Below are 13655 nucleotides of genomic sequence, written 5' to 3'. Positions count from 1 at the left end.
TAAGAAGTTGTCCAGAAAAGCTGTTGTGATCCAATTTTAGTCATTTTTCTAAAGGTCCAGCAAGGATCACAACAAAACTTTAATTTCAATGGCTGGCATTTGCTTTATCTGAGCTTACACCTCATCAGATGAAGTTTTCCTCTTTACTTTTCCACAGGGGTTCTTGGAACTGGGAAATCTGTAGCCTGGTTCTGCTCCATTGCAGGTCAAATGAATGAAGTGGGGAGAATGGAGATAAGTGTTATTTTATGACAAGTAGAACTACAACAAAAAAAATAGTATGGAAAGCAAATAAGGGGATTTATTCCCATATGAATCTGTAGTTTTCATTATAGCAGCATTTGGGTAGCATGGGTGGGGTAACAGCACATATCTTGGAGGCAATATTAAATTATTTAAATATGTAAAAAATAGTTTTGCTTAATTGCTTATGCAATGATGTCTTCTTCTGGCACATTATTACTTTTATTTAATCACTTCATGTTTAAGAAAGCCAACATTTATTGTTTGAATGCCTGTCCTTTATGATTTACATGCCTATGATAGTTGGAAATTATACAAAGAGATCTCATGGTTTGATACCAAAATGACAATGTATTAAGACTGTCTTGCTCTCTCTCAGAAAGTTGTATTATAGAGCAATATCCTGGTTATTATTAACTGCTGTATACTGCATATAATGTTTACACTGAAGACTGTACAAGCATATTTTCTGACATTTATAACTTTGTATATTTTTTGTTGTACTATGTGCAATTTTCGTTTTTAGAACAACTTAATCAAAATTGCCTAATCTGTGAATAAATTTCTTTTCACTTTATAGGGAATAAAATTGAGATTTTTTTCATCAGTTTTTGGAAGTAAAGGTCAGAATTTAAAGTTGTCCCAGAGTGAATAGCTGCAGCAGATCTGTGCCTTTCATATTTCTGGTAGAAATATGAACATATGAACTAACAGAGTTATGACATTTTAAGATTTTACAAGACATTAGAACTATTCTTTTTGTTGTTCAATTCATTTGCATCATACTGATGTTCATTGATTGATTGATAGGTTGTGAATTTCTTATGATTATTTGGTACTCATAATTTTTACCTGTCCTCTATGGATAAAGAAATGGACTCCTAATTTTGTCAAACAGTGAAATCTATCTAGCTGTTTCTTTCCAAGTTTTGTCATATTGGTTGTAATTTAGACAAGTTGTGCATTGGGGTTAAATCTTGCAAGTTATTCCATGGTTTATATTTGACTATCAGATAAATCTATCTTTCAAGTGGTTTTGGTAAGAAGGAAAAGGAATCTGATAAGTGGCTTTACCTGTATGGATCCCTAAAAAAAAAAAAAAAAAAAAAAAAGGATTTAACAGTTATGTTGCTGCCTTATAATAAAAATATGCTTGAAAAGAGAAGGATCAAACCAGTACTGAAAGAGATTAGGAGGTCTCAGGTGACACTTCCCAGGGCCATCACTGCCTGTGTGCCCATCTCTCCGTGCGGCAGTGGCTGCTGGGATCCCCAGACAAATAGCTGCTGGAAGCACATCACCAACAGGAGATTAATTTCTCTGCCTAGATGAACTACCTTGATTTGATGAAAAAAATTATGAGGTATACAGTTAAAAAATAGCATTCTTTTAAAGAAACCAGCAAGTTCCTCATCTTAAAGGAGGGAGTAAAACATTTGTCCTTCTTGAAGAGCTACAGAGTGGTCTTTAATGTTCTAATTTCAACCCTTTTATGACAGTATGCAACCCTGGCATGTACCAAATAATTTAACTGAGAGTTTGCATATTAATATTATCATCTTGCACTAGAGGCTTCTTTGGAAGCTTTAAACAGAACAGCAAATCAAAACCATTCAGTGATCTTTGGTGGTCATAGTGTAACCAGAAAGGTTTAACACAGACTTTCCTAACCTTGAGGCTGTTTTCAAAGTACTTTTTTTAGCCCCCTTTCAGGTAGTTGTATTTCTTACAAGAAATCTTACTTCACACAGCAGAGGAAAGTGTTTTATCACAGACGTTTTAATGTCAAGTAACTCAGGATCTAAAAAGAGCTATGAACAGAAAAGAGAGTTGTCCTTAGATGCTGGAGCCTTTTTTTCTCCTTAAGTAGATGTGCCTGATAAGAAACTTAGAGGGATGGTGAAAAGTAACATTAAGAGAAGGAGAGATATTTTTAATGGGAGAAAAAGAAGCTAGAATTGGAAGCAAACAAAAAGGTGACAGTTAAATAGCTGAAGGCTGAAGGAAAGTGAAGAAAAAGGGAAAAAAAAGATAAGGAGAAAATAAGAGAATCTTGGAAGAGCATAAAACAGACTATTTCTGCAGTTAACATTTAACTAATTTGCAGTTTCTCGTACAAACTAGTTAGTCTGTGGCATTATTTTGAGTGTCACACCTCCATCATAGATCTGTAGCATCTGGGAAATGATCTTTTATGTCAAAAAATAAATTTATTTAGAACTTCAATTTGTCAACCTAATAAGAATAAAATGAACTATTTTATTTTAAAATTGTTTCAGTAAGATTTTACAGTCTAAACCAAAGTGGATGACATTGATTCATAAAAGCATGAAGATTCTGGAGTAATTAAAATTTGGAACATTTGGTGCCTCAGAACTTTTGACCTTTAATAAATTTGAATGGAATTGAATTGAATTTCAGTATGCAGTTTAGCATGTGATAGATAGGCAGTGAAGCTGCTCTGAGATTATATTTCTGTAACACACTCAACAATGTCAAGAGGTCCCTTAAATGATTTTGAAGTACTTACTCAAAGAGAAGAAAATATAGATTTTTTTTCCTCCTATTTAGTCTATTTTTGTCCAAAATTATTTGATTATAAATTTTTAGAAACTTTATTTTCATTTCTTATTTCTGAATAACAGCAAAAAAGATGTTCTTTTTATGACTTAGTTATGTTGAGAGATAATCATCCATTTCCCTTTGAGCACCTTCCTGTACCATTTTTTAAAGTCAGCCTGTGTATATTCTCCTTGAAATATATTTGCTGATAATTTATTTTAAATCACTCTGTAGATGACTCATAAAACTTTATATATATTTCCTAACAACTACAAGGGTAACTTTAGCTTTTTTTTTTTTTTTTTAAATTCTTAGCACTTTATTTTAGCTATGGTCTAAGGACAATGGAAGAGTTAACACAATTCTCTACATGGGCTACTAAAATCCTCAGGACTGCATTCCCCTTTTTTATTCTCATCTTAGCCAGGCTCACCAATAATTCATCTCGCTCTGCCTGTTTGCTTGGAGATATATGGAATCATGAGGCACAAGCATTCAAAGAGGAACATGAGGACCACCCAGTACCTAGATAAGCAGATTATGGTGCTCCAATTCTTGTCTTTCCTGCCAAGAGCACCATTATTAACTCCAAACATCTAAATCCATGATTAAGAAGTCTCAAAAAATAGAAAAGATCAGTTCCCTCTCATTCCTCTTAGGGTAATCTTAAAGTCTCATGCATATATTCAGCTCCTCCATTTTCAGGCTCTTTCCCAACTCAGGCAAGACTGAAAGAGTCCCTGCTCACCTCCAGGGCTGAGAGCTGTAACTGGGACACATTTTGTGTCCCACTGCTGGAGACAGCCCAGGACATGGCCTGTGATGGGAGTCACAGGGGCACTGCTTACCAGCAGGGGCAAAATGTTTCAGAAACACAGCACGTTATCTGTTCCCTTTTTCTCATCAAGAGGTGCTTTCCTTTTGATTGCCTTTCCTCTCTTTCTGTGAATGCCACAGAAAGTCACTCTACCTTCCCATATTCAACAAAAGGAAAGGAGACTCTTCATTGCTCCACACCCACCAAGGGAAAAGCTGCTGGGGCTAGAGCAATGCTGTGTTTTCTGGGCATGGACTTGGGAGTACCTTTATGCCTTCACCTCATCCATTAGTTTCCCTTCTGCCTTTCCCTTGTGACCTCTTCTTTACCACATCATTTTCTGGTGCCCTAGATGTCATTTTTAAAGCTTTTTCAAGCTTTTCCAATGTATTGCATCTCTTCCAGTACCTTGTGTGAGTTTTGCCAACACGTGGCAGAGAGCCCTGGGGCAGCCAGCATTCCCAAGAAAACAAGCAACCTGCTGTGATCAAGATCCTCATCTATCCTTGGAATTCTACTTCCTGCTTCTTGAAGGATTGGGGTCTTGACTATAACATCAGAGTTACTGTATGGGATTCTCCAAAGTACCTCTTGAATTTCAGCAAGATGGAATCTTTTGGTTGGAAGTTTCAGAAAATCTGGATGCCACTGAAAAAGTTCAAGCCAGAACACAGCAGGGGTTTAGGGCTATTTGAAATGGCTAAGAAAGATGTTTTATCGAAAATAAAATCTTTCCTTATAATTTTCGGGGTGTTTTTTTTTTTGTTGTTGTTTGATTGTTTTTTTGGGTTTTTTGGGTTTTTTCGGGTTTTTGGGGTTTTTTGGGGTTTTTTTTTGTTTGTTTATTTTGTTTTGTTTTGTTTTGTTTTTTTACAAAAGTCTTAATTCTGGTATCATGAGTTGACCATAAGTGCATCTTGGAGGGGGGGGGGGGGGGGAGGGTGTCATTTTGTTTACACTGATTCAGTAAATTATGATGGTTGCCCATACCTGTCTGAAAGCTTCAAGAGTGAGCCAGAAATCAGAATACATTGGCACATTCTTGACACAAAGTCCTTTATTTTTGCTTCTTTTATTTATATAAGCATACTCTTCCAGAAAACAAGAATGTATTTAGTTGCTCATTCTTTTTATTTTATAGGTAATAAGTATTTTTCTGATGTGCCATTTGCACATCCTTAAAATGAACAGTTGCCTGATTCATCACTGTCTTACTTCAGGTCTGCCCTTCAGTGAAATTATTGCTTTTTAATGACATGATGCTGGACTGCTGATGTTATAAATGTGTCCCTGCTGTAAGAGACGAAAGAAAAAAAAATCTTATGGTAATATAGGAATACTCATAGAATTATTTATTTTTATGAGAGGGATTAATGAAGACACACATTCAAGTCTAGATATTGTGTAAGCTTTTTTTCAGAAACAGAACTCAGTGTCAACCAGGAGGTGTTTCTGCATTGTAAAAGGATGCACGTAGGAGAAAGAGTGAAACAAAAAAATAAACATGAAGCTTGCTCTATATAAAGGATCTCCAGGGTAATATGTACTTTATGTTTCCTGGGAAAACTTTGGATTTTTGTGGTAGACTATAAAATCATCAAATCAGGCTCTTCCAAAAGTGGAAGTGATTGATAATGCTGCAATTCTTCCTTTCACTATTCCAAAACTACTGGAAAGTAAGCTCAAGGCAAATAACTCTTGGTACAAATGCTGAAGAAGAGTTTGTGACCTGAAGTTTATTTTCTAAATATTTGTTCAGTGGCTCTATCAGTGATGTGACTGCTTGGTTTTTTGCAAACACCCATTTAAACTGGGCTTCTCCACAAAAAATTAAGGAATGACTGTTCTTTGTGTAATTACCTATATTTGCATTCTTGCAAGTAATAAATGACAAGTATTTCAACTGTTCTCACTATCTTTAAAAGTTTGCAATCCAAATAGACACCAAGAACCTATAGTATATTAGCTCAGGGACTAGTTGTATGCTACCTCAAGAAACTTTATACAGATATGAGAGAATATGGATTTTACAAGACATATGCACATATGCATAGTCTCCAGAAGTATTGTCCCTTTTTACAAGCAATATATTTGTTAAAATCAGGATTTCTTCTTAGATAATAAAGAGTGGATGAGATCATTTATTTGTCATCAGTAGTTTATTTGGTACTGTGACACCCCATCATGTGTCATTTTTGTGATGCAGGCAGACTAAGGCAAAATACTTTTGATCCTTTGTAACATGGTTTTTGTCCTGTAGAGTCTTTGGTGAGTCAGTCTCTTTTTACTCAAGACTGAGTATGACACAAGATAAAAACAAAACCACATACTTGGGTGGAGATAGGCAGTGAGCAGTCACAACGTACTGGAAGTCTATATTTGAGTAATAAGTGTGAAAAATGCATGAATCACAAAAATTAAATCTGGTTATGCTGTCTAGTAAATCTTAGTGTGAAATATCTGCCTGTGATGACTTGAGCTGAAGACTGTACTGTTACATTTATTTGCTATTCTTTTATGTGACTTCAGAATCAATCAGTTTGCTCCTCTCAATTATAGTTCCTTTCATCAAGGTTTTTATATGTTTCAGCCTGCCCAATGGGCTGAGTTGTCAAACTGGGAAATTACCCATGTAGAATGTTTCCTCTGATACATTGCAGCACCGAAAACGGACTTGTTTTTCTACCCTCCAGTTTTTATTAGCATTTTCTCCTTAACTTTGCTTTTTCAGGCTTTGCTGAAAGGAGTTACCTTGTGGAGGTCTCACTCTCACTCTTTCCTTCCTCCCCACTCTCCCAGAGCAAATCCTGACTCTCCCACAGCACATAGAGAAGTCCCTTCATGTTTTGGGGCTGCTTTGGTTACCTTTGGCTGGTGCAGGTGAGGAGACACGTGGGGATTCCTTAGAGTCAGGGAGAAGGAAATGTCCCCCGGCTGCCGACCCTTTTTCTGTGTGAATTAGGTGGCTTTGAGAATTTCCCTAAATCCTAAATTATGGAACCCTTTTATTCTCAGAGAGATTCCTGCAACAGAAACACAGCACACAACAGAAAAAGCAGGGTATTTAATGAGAAACAGATGGGGCCTGTGTATCGTTAATGGAGAAAGACTACTGTTTCGTGTAAAGAGAAACCAACACATAACGTTAAGAATAAAAACAGAGTAGGTTACAGGACATTGTAACAAGATGTTAATTTTATGCTGGGTGTTTAAGATATTACTTAAAATGAGTTTTTAACTTGCTCTGTCCAATATACAGTCCCTGTGTAAGTCTTCCTTAAGAAAACAAACACCCCAAGAAACAAAGAAGCTAATAAATATATATTCCAATTATTTTTGCTGTTTCTACTTCTTTCAATAGAACTTTACAAATATAATCCTTTTCTTTCTTAACGCCAGTTGTGCTTTTTCGACAGTATCCAAAGACAATATTTTTCTCACAATCAATTTCTGGTTGCTTTAACATATGTTGGTGTGATTTGTTAATGTTCAGGTACCAATAAAGATTTTTTCTGTTTTCCATTTGTGTGTGTGTTCAGGAACATAAGAATTTAACTACTTGTTTTATTGAAAATAAACTCTCACTGGCTTAGCTTTTCTTTTTTCTTGAGATCACTGGGAATATAACAGTTTTACATGCCAGCTTCTGATGGGTTTATAACAAATATTTGATTTAAAAATCACATGGCCTTGAATGGCAGTGTTTGTTTTGTTTTTTTTTTTAGCAAAGCCTGCTTAGTTTCATATAACACTACGACATTAATGTCTTCTTTTTAATGACTGCAAACATTTTAGTTTGCATTTTGTATGCAGCACCTTTAAGCTTTAATTGGACATCTGATAGTCTGTGTACATAAGCACCTCCCAAATAATGTGGAGACTGCAGACTGAGAAGCAATGATGCTATTGTGCTGGAGGATGCAGACTTGAGCCTGTTTTGTCAGATTGTCTCCCAGGGGTGTCTGCTGGATTTTAGAAACCTTTTTCATATGAACTGTTAGAGAAATATGAAAATGATGAGGCAGGTGCCAAAGCAAATCTTTGACATGCATTTTATCCCACTCAGATTAGAAAGTTCACACCTCTTCTTTTTTAATCTTAAATATTAAAATCTCCAACTGTGAGTCAGGTAAGGTTAGATCTGTGATTTTTGGTGTATGTTCAATATATCATCATATTGTGTAAAGCATCATTCTGTCACTGTGGATGCCTTGGTCTATATTATATTTACATTTGAGAGATTCATCCTGTATCTAGAAAACAGCAAATGCAATTGATTTGTTTCCTGACACGTTCTTTGAGAAGTTCTCCCTCTCTCCCTCTGCAGCTGCAGCACCTTCTGCTCTGTGAAAATGTGTTCCATCAGAATGAACCAATTTTCCTTTTCTAACTTATTGTCACTTTTTAAATTTGACTATGTGAATCATCAATGTTCACCTAATAGTACTTCCTCAAAAGGAAATTTGAAAAGTTAGTTTATCCTGGAATTCAGCCTCCTTTTGCAATAGCATTTTATCAAAAGCTTTTTTGTTTCTGAAGTAGCTCGAGCCCAAGAAATATAATATAACAACCTCACAGGAACTGTAGTGACTAAAGACATTAATTGATCCATTTTTTTCACATCACTGCCAGGTTCTATAAATAGTTCTGTGTTTGTTGTCTTCACTTCATGGATTAATTCAATGATAGACGAAACATGTGTGAGAATTTTCAAAAGCCGCACAGAAAATTAGTAGCCTTACAGATTCCTGTCATGAGATTCTTGCTCATGAGAGCATGGTGTTGCTAAAAAAACCATGATAAATTGATATGTCAGGATAGAGTGCAAAGCCTATATATGGGTATCCCTTGTATGTGTTCTTGGCTCCCAATGTGTTTTATGACGATTACTGACAGTGTTGCCATATGTTATGAGCAGCCAGGGAAATAGGGGCAAGCCATAAATATCTGGGCATACGTGGGCTTTTGAGGACATTGCAGCAGAGGTAGAAAGCAAATGTAACTCTGGATTAGTGCAAGCATTTCTTTATTGACAAAAACTTCTTTAGCACTGTTTCTGGTGATAGTTCTACATAACAGTGTTTATGTATACAGCAGCATTTTGTCTCCTACCCTGCAAGAATGCTTTCCAGTACCTGGTTCTCACAATGATAACAACTCATAAGGAACAAATAAGTAAGAAAATAAAGATTTCAGTTATGGTTTCAGGACTTAGGCAGCTTTGCAAAATCTACAGCAGCTTTTTCAGCTGGAGGAAAATGTGTTTTCTCTGGGTTGCAGAAGAATCAAATGATTTACCATTTTGTTTGGAGTCCAAGAGACCAGATGTATAAGTCAATTAAGGTAGTAACTAAATAAGGGTGGTGTTTCTGTAATGGCTGAATTTAGCCTCGCTCTCCAAAGCTTCTCAGCAGAGAGTTTCTGCTGCAGGAGCCAGTAAGGGGAGCCTAGGGAAATTAAGCTCATTAGGGTAAAGTTTGCCTTTGGAGCACTCAGTGTGCAACAACATTTATTTACGTTGTATCTCTGCTGTGGACCTGGGGTCCTCAATGGAACAGAAAATGTCCTAAGAGCCAAGAACGTTCCCAGGAACACATAAATCCAAAGCAGCCAGGAAAAGGGTTCTCAGACACAGGGAAAACATGCAATAAAGTATGTTTCTTAGGGAACAACTGAATGCTTACAGTCAGATCAATCTCATTGACATGTGACCTTGAAGAATGCAGTTACACCATAGTGTACTGAACCCACCTTAAAAAATCAGTGTCTCTGTGCTCTTATAAAAAGTTCTGGTTTGCATTTAAGTGATATTACTTACTAAGCAAGAATAAGGTATTACCAGACAATAAATCAGGCTTAAGATTACACACAGCAGTCTCCATCACTTATGTAGGGAAGTAAATATTTTAAAGAGGAGATTCTGATGGTAGGTAGTCTGCCAAATAGAACCTGCTCAATGGCTGAGTAATTAATTACCAACAGGAACGAATTCTTTTGTGCCAGAGCCAGAAAACAAATTTATAGTACTTGTAAAGCATGCACAGCAGCATACATGTCTCTCACATATACCAGAAGCATTTAGTCAGTGCTTGGATAATTGTTACTTTCTCCAGAGAAAAAGTGTAAGCTATAAACTCAGTATGACAAAATGAGGCTCTGGAATAAAAAGCAGCAGAAAGCAGCTTCTCATTAGTTGGTTAGAGGAGATCTGAATGTGTATGTTTCCAAACATGCTATGGTAACAGTTAGGATTAAGCCTCTCAATTTTCACAAGAGTTAGACAAATATCAGTATAGCAATAATACATCTGCATGAAATTTTGAGATGTTATATTAGATATGCCATGTGCATCTGTTTTTCTCAGCAGTTTTCAAAGTATAATTGATTTAGGTTTTTTTAATTGTTTTCAAAGGAGATTCAGCAAAGAAGTGTTAGAGTTGCTTTAAGCTATAGCTTGTTAAAACACCTTTGGTTCTATTTAGTAAAGACCACCTTCTCAAACTCTCCAGTTTAGCCAGTCTGAGCCCAGGTTTGCCTGATGTGACCCTTAATTCTAACATTTACTTCGAGTGAAATGTTATAGGGAGTCACTTGAGAGTTTTGATCTTGAAGACAAGTAGAACCCAAAAACCCAAATCTCTTATATGTACTCACACAGCACAAGCCTGGCAGTGTGTTCCTGATTATTTGTAGAGCTCTTGGAAAATATGTTGTATTCTTACAGGTACGGTATTTAAAATACCAAATGTCAGTGCCTTGCAGATGAGTTGCATCTATTTCAGAAGGTTTGCATTCAGAGAAAAACTATAAATTACTAAAGAACACACTGCTGAGTACATTGAATGTGATTTCACATTCATACAACTCCTTTTCTGCTCTGTGAATATTCATAAAGACATGTTCAAGCTCTTTGCTTGCCACTGTGTGTTACTACCAAACTTCAGTACAGCACTTACAGACTCAAGCTGCAGTCCTGAAGAGGGGGGAGTATTCATAAAATAAGTTTTTATTGGATTTCTTTTTAAATGTACTCTTTTCTCAATCCCTTTTGTCGTGCCAATGCCTGAAAAAAAGATCTGTGGCCCATCCTATACTATTTCTGTGCTTTTTAAAAGCTTTTTCCATTATTTTGCACTTCTTCAGCCCTTTCTTACCTTGTGCTCCAGCATCTGAAAGAAGACTTCGGTAACTCAGTGTTTTTACCCATTCAGAAAAATGCAGATGTCTAATATTAACAGTTCACTTGTGCAGTCAAATTATCCCTACACCCTCACACAGCACATTCTTAAGATATAATTGCCCAGTTCAGAGAAAGAATTACATTTTCATAGAATAATAGAAATATTTAGATTGGAAAGGATCCTGAAGATCATTGAGTCTAACTGTATTCTGTGTATTTAGTGCAAAATTTCCATATTTTCTTACAGTAACAGAACCAGTAGCTTCCAGAGCTAGGTGGCCACAAGTGGATGAAATATATGGCTACGGGAGATTTTATCTTCCAGACTACACCTGCTCCAATTACTCAAAGGAAACACACTTGTGTGCTTATTAGCACAGAAAAGTAGTTCTTTCATTCAAAAAAGAATAAGTCCAGTTTTGCTTAATTAACACCACTCATTTTCATGTGGGATGGCATCATGGAAAAAATATCAAGATCTCAGTGCTGGAAGTTCTAAAAATGCTATTAGTTCTTGGGCAAAAAGGCACTCAAGGGATAGTTGTTCAATTTTGCCAGGCTGCAGCTTTGGTTATTATCAACAGTATTCATATATTTTGGACAACTAACAAATTCATTTGAGAGTTAGAAAGTGTAGAGATGAGACTGAAAGGAGAATTATGAACTACTCAAAGAATATTTGTTAACAACTCTAAGTTTGTTGGGATAATATGCTATTGAATATAAGGCACTTTTATTTCTACGAGATACTTTGGTTACTGCGAGAAAGTTTGGTTTTATTTTTGTCCTCAGCCTCAGTAGTTTAAGTTTATAGTAAAACACATACATAAAGGTCAAAAAAGTTTTTTAAATCTCAAATAACAAGTAAGAAAACATTTTATCTAGGTCCTTAGCCATTCCATCTACGTAAGTGTCAGCTGCAAATGTTATATTCTGGTGATCTGAAATCAACTTGCAGGTGCAAAGAATTTTTTTCTTGATTTGCCAAAAATGCATGATTAGGTTATAAGTTTGAATTTCAGAAGGATGATGTAAATGTAGGAAAGCTCCATTTGTGAATTAATTCTTTATAATGTTGTTATTCATGTGTAGTATAAAGTTACAGTGTAAATCTCTCTTTGTACAGAATATTTATTTAGACAGTTGTATTTTAACATCTGAGAGAAAAACCCTTCCAGGTTCCTGCTGCAGGAAACAGCTCACTGTGCTCTCAACTCATGCAAATGCCAGTAGTACATCTAATAGGATGAGTATCAGAAGGTATTGATCTTAAGACACCACTTGCCCTTTTAAAATGTGTTGTATATGCAACAAGATTCATATGATCGTCAAACCAAAAAAGACAGGAGATGGGGAAAGGAATGGTTCAGGAATTTTCAGACTTTGGGCAAGTGAGCTGTCTGTAAGGGTTTTGGGTTCTAAATGAGTGTAGGGTTTGAGCACGCTTTATGAATGAGAATAGAATATTGCTGTTAAATTGGCCAAGTGTTTTGATTCACAGCTATGAATTATCTCCAGTCCATCTATGGAGAGAAAGAAGTGTAAGAATACCCTCACTCTGAAGTAATAAACCCCTACTTGTCCCACTCAAGACGTGCATCTGATTCCAATAACTATAATATCTATCATCACAGACCTTTAAATTACTTTTACTGTCAAGAGTTTGACAGGCAAATGTGTTGTCAGGTGCCTTTTAAAGTAAGGAGAGTGGCTGTCTATCAGAAATAAAACCATTTCTGGGCTAAGGCTGCTGCATAAGAGATGACAAATGGCACAGTAGATGAAGTGTACTCCAACCTACAGAGTGAAAAAGAGGCCCCTTCCTCAGGTGGCAGGAATAAATTTAATGATTAGATTGATTTATATCAGCTGTGGAGTTGTCTCCTCTGTGAGAGAAGAGTGGCAGCAGAGACACCAGCCTCTCAGTAGCCTGGTTTTGAAGAATTAAAGACTTCAGAGTGATGTGGGAGCTGAAGCTGAGCGTTACAGAACTGTTTGGTAAGCAAAGGGTGATCTTTTATTATGAAAATACCATGTGTTGTTTTTTAGCTTTTGACTATTAATGTAAATTGAGCTTGGTTTGGTCTGGAGCAGGTTGTGGGTATTTTTAAGTACTCTAACCCTAGTGGTGATGATTAACTGGTGGATATTTGTATTCCAGTCTGGAGAGATTACTGCTGAACTGTACTGGGAAACAGATGAAACAATCTGAGAAGGAGGAAATCTTAGTGTGTGGCCCCTTGCAGGGACAGGGAGATGGAAACACTGAAGTGGGAACAGGTTGCCCAGGTAGCTTTCTCTGAGGAAATAATAGCATTGTTTTAGCCTTGAGTCTGTAGTTTAAATTGTCATAGGTAGACAAAGCTAAAATAACTTCTTTTATTCACTCTTGGTCTTTAATCCTTTTCTCTGTGTTGTTCAAACTTCTGTGGTTAAAGCTTACTTTGTGGATTGGTTTTAGTTGGTTGCTTCGTTGTTTTGGGATTTTTTTACTGCTGTTTTACTTTGGTTGCAGGGCTCTGGGCATGGTGAGGCCTAGCACAGCACATGGGATGTAACTAGTTCTGATCTTGTCAAGCTAGAGCCAAAATTTTTGTTGTTACTGAGTCCAGAATATCAAAGTGAGTCTTTACAAAGCTTTCCCCACTGAGCTTTACAAAAATGGTATCTAACAGACTTTGAGGCTTGTTGATCTCATTGAAGTGGTTAAGGTTGCTGAAAAGCAAAACAACCCTTTTCATTACAAGAGATTAAGGTGCACTTGATGTTTATAGTACCTAACAGATAAAACTGGGGCCCTGTCAGCTCAATAAATTATATACAGTTCAGCAAAGACCAGCCAAAATTGTATCT

General features: G+C 36.3%; 1 long non-coding RNA gene across 2 annotated transcripts in view; it reads left to right on the top strand.

Moving 5' to 3' along the window:
* The first annotated feature begins 12709 nt into the window (after positions 1–12709).
* Positions 12710–13655, top strand: part of LOC136305023 (uncharacterized) — a 140702-nt gene continuing 139756 nt past the window's right edge. For both annotated transcript variants that reach the window (XR_010724979.1, XR_010724980.1), the window contains exon 1: positions 12710–12800. This is a non-coding gene — a long non-coding RNA (uncharacterized lncRNA). The remainder of the gene's footprint in view (positions 12801–13655) is intronic.

The sequence above is a fragment of the Chamaea fasciata genome, unplaced genomic scaffold, assembly GCF_029207755.1.
Source record: "Chamaea fasciata isolate MVZ Bird 193981 ecotype frontalis unplaced genomic scaffold, bChaFas1.0.hap1 SCAF_2, whole genome shotgun sequence".
Classification (NCBI taxonomy): Eukaryota; Metazoa; Chordata; class Aves; order Passeriformes; family Sylviidae; genus Chamaea; species Chamaea fasciata.
Note: the sequence above shows the minus strand (reverse complement) of the source record. Positions and strands in the feature narration are given on the sequence as shown.